We start from the raw sequence: 4,241 nt of genomic DNA on the forward strand, positions 1-4,241 counted from the left end.
AAACTTAACACACATTATTCTATGCTCAACTCAGTACGTTATGCCAAATTTCGAACAAATCGAAGGATATATAGGGACATTGGTGCACAATTTACATAAAATCGGTCGAAAATATATATGGTGACTATATCTAAATCTGAACCGATTTTCACCAATTTAAATAGAGTTCGTCCTTGGACCAAATAAGTGACTTGTGTCAAATTTCAGCCAAATCGGATCATACAGGTCGCATGTACTTCGTTTACAATTTAACATCTACAGACGGACGGACATGCATAAATCGACTTAAAAAGTGATTCTATGCATATTCTCAAAAGGAACCATGTGTCTTTCTCGTTTCCTTCTTTTCACTTCCTTGGACTATGGAAATATTATTTTATATATCTACGTCCACCACAGAACTTGAACATATTTCAATAGTAAAATCTACGTCCTCCTTGGACATTGACGTCCTCCATTGACCTTAAAAAAATTATTTGACCTTAAAAAATGTATATGGCCTAGAAAAATCTAAGCCCTCCTTGGACCTTGGAAAATTTTATTTCAGACTAGCAGACCCGGCAAACGTTGTTTTGCCTTATCAGAATTGCATGAATATAGAGTTGGTAAAAATTAATTAATTCATGGAAAATATATTTCAGAAACTATTGTCTATGTCAAATTTCCGCAATAAAAATATGCCTAATATTTTCCTCATGACAGAAACCTTGTTTTTGTTAAATATTAAATTATGTCAGTATGTGGGGTATTTCAATTTATCACCTGGTCGAACTTATTCCACCAAACATTTTTCACGGCAAGGTCAAGTTTTGATCTAACTTCTCTTATCTCAAAAGATAATTTTGAAATTTGGTGACGTAATTACTATTCCTATTTCGATCACATACGATTCATAAATCATTTGAATCATCAAAATTTGTGTAGTCGTTCTCAATGGAAACATTTTTCACATCATGAAAAATATATTAGAGGAAAGATTTCCTATGTAGAACACGTTCAAGTTTCAGCCAATGATTCAGATATAGTGTGGGATATATACCATATGTTGGTTTTATAACACAAAAAATGGTCTATATTTTAGCATAGTCCGATTTTAGATACTTTTGAAAGTAGTAACAAATACCCTATACATAGCCTATAATTCGGCATTTCATGTAGAGTAAGGAAGTTATCTGTAAATTGTCGGTATAGTATCACTTTATGGTATATGTCCTCCATAATGATAGGCAAATCGGTCCATCCGTTCCTTCAAAATATGTTTTGGCAGATTTTCGCGGCTTTTTCTCAAAATGTTCTTTTATAAAACTCTTCCCACTTTATTTAGAGTATATACATAAAGTTTGGTCATAATCGGTGCAGTAGTTTTTGAGTTACGGTGCAAAAACACAAAAAACTACACAGAAACACTCCTTACGCCCCACAGAGCATGTATATACAATTTGGTCCAAATCGGTGCAATAGTTATTGAGTATAGCGATCACTTGGATACTTGAAAAGTATTCTTTAAAAAATCCACACCTTGTGGTTACTTGAAAATAATTCCTTAAAATATCCCCTACTATTCCTTAAAATAATTTTTGTGCTTTTGTCCTTATTATTATCCGTCCCATAATTCTGGACAAAAAATATCCCATTACCATTTTATAATTTCTATAATTGTCTTCTTCTATACAATACAAATTTGCATTAAATGCTAAAAAAAAAGAAATCAAGGCAAATTAAAAACAATACTCAATTTGTTTTCAATATCGATTGCATTCATAACATATAGAAAAACATTTGTTGCCTTGGCGGATGTCTGTCAGTCTACCACAGCAATGCACCTCCACGATGAGGAGGCCATTTAAAATGGCCAGGCCACCATATGCAACAAATTGACAATTGGTTGTTTGTTATTGTTGTTGCCTGTCGTTGTATGCCCCCTCCCCGAACGAAAACATAATTGCAGGATTCAACAAATAACGGGATTCCATGGTAAACTGATATAAATAATGATGACAATGACATTTATACACAGGACACTTACAACAACAACGGCTACAACAATAATGTAAATATCTTTCACTGGCTTACAAGATTGTCAATATAAGTTTTTGTTGTTGTTATTGTTGCTGCTGCTGTTATTATGAAGGGTTTCAGTTTAAATTTCCAGTGTGTCTTTCTTTACTCTTTGGCTGAGGTTGGTTGCCTGTTTTTTTCGTTTCTGCTGTCTGTTCATCGAAGTGACGGTTGTTGATTATGGCCATATTGACATTTGTATTTAATGGTTGGTTTGGTAACAACTTGTCTGAATGTTCGATGATGATGATGAGGAGGATGGCGATGACGACGATGATGTCTGATGGCAAGTTTATTATTGCAGGCAATATTGTTGCCATTTGATGATGAGCCGAATTGCTTTGGATATTAATTTCTTTCCATCATTTGCTTTAAATCCTCTTTCCTCTTCAATAGAGGTTTAATATTTGTTTGTTGTTATTGTTGTAAAACCAAAATTAATATTTATATTATTTTTATTTTTTAATATATAGAATTTCATCTCAGAGTAATCTTTAGAATAAATTATTAATAGTGAAATGCAAAAAATCTGACAACCACCCACCTCACTCCTTTTAAACGGATCAATAGAATAAATAATTTTAATATTGGATATCTGCAAATTTTTGGTAAATCTCCAAATTTTCATTATTAATTTTCATTAAATATTATATTTACCATTTGTAAATATTTCGATAATTGTCTCATTTGACAACTGATGGAAGTGGCATCACATCAGTTAAGTTAACACCTATAATATTGCCGCAAATCATCATCAGCTGTCAACAGTTAGACTTGATTATTTCAATGTCATAAAATGTGTCGGGAGATTATGATTGACAGGCGGAGATAGTTTGCAGGTGCAAAATAATATTTGTGATGACAGTTGTTTGAGGGATGGAAATTATAGATGGCATAAATAGTAAACTCATTTTTCGAGGAACAAAAACGGGTTGAACTTTTAACAAAATATTTGTAAGGACCAAACGCAAAACGTAGAATTTTTAAAGATTAGTTTCTCAATGATCCGAAAGGAAGCGTAGAATTTTAAAGAATAGTTTCTCAAGGACCCAATAAGGAGGAGTGGATTTTTATAAATTGTTAAGGACTTAACTTATATAACCTTCTAGGCTTATATACCCTACACCCCAATGTGGTGAAGGGTATATAAGAAAATCGTAAACGTTGGGTTTCCGACAAATATATTAGTGTTGCAAACGGTACGACAAATTTATTTTGAATACTGATATGTAAACACTCCCCGGACTTCAGTACGTCTACATATGGGACCTATTATTTTGTTTGACTCTATGAAGACTCCTTAATATTCAGATCGTTTACATTAAAATATTTCAGCCTTGTATCTATGAAGGTTTTCTTCCTCCTCTGAAATAGCTGCAGAAATTCTTCTTCCTGCGTAAGCGCTCCAGGTATTCTTCTTCCTGTGGAAGAGCTTCTGGAATTCTTCTTCCTATGGGAGAGCTGCAGGTATTTTTCGTCCTATAGGATAGCTGCATGTAATTTTCTTCCTATAGGACAGCTGGAGGGATTTTCCAACATATTTTCCTTCTTCTTCCTATGGAAGAGCTTCAGTTATTCTTTTTGCTATTCTGCAGTAGTCCTGAGAGCTTTAGGTATTCTTCTTCGTTTGGAAGAGTTGCAGGTATTCTTCTTCCTGTGAAAGAGCTGCAGATATTCTGATTTGGCAGAAATACTTCTAGAATATCGGCGCATAAATATTCATTGACCTTCAGATCCTTTATATAAAAATTCCGAGACTTCAGAAATCATAAAACCTATATACGACTCTCTGTCCTCTCAGCTTCTCTCCATAAAAGCTAATGTTTGTAACAGGCATAAGGAAACGAAATAGACACGTGGTTCCCTTGAGAATATTCATAGAATCACATTCTGAGGCGATTTATGCACGTTCGTCCGTCCGTCTGTCCGTCTGCAGATGTTAAATTGTAAACAAAGTACAGGTAGCATTTTTGATTCGAATTGGATGAAATTTGGCAGAAGTCACTTATTTGGAACCCTATTGAATTTGGGAAAAATCGGTTCAGATTTAGATGTAGGTCCCATATATATTTTCCGCCGATTTAAGGTAAATAGAGCACCAAAGTACCTATATATCTTTCGATTTTCACGAAATTTGGCATAGCGTGCTGAATTAAGTCTGTAGTGATATGTGTTAAGTTTCA

The sequence above is a fragment of the Musca vetustissima genome, unplaced genomic scaffold (genome assembly GCF_032173495.1).
Source record: "Musca vetustissima isolate MV318-11 ecotype Yass unplaced genomic scaffold, APGP_CSIRO_Mvet_v1 utg13601, whole genome shotgun sequence".
Classification (NCBI taxonomy): domain Eukaryota; kingdom Metazoa; phylum Arthropoda; class Insecta; order Diptera; family Muscidae; genus Musca; species Musca vetustissima.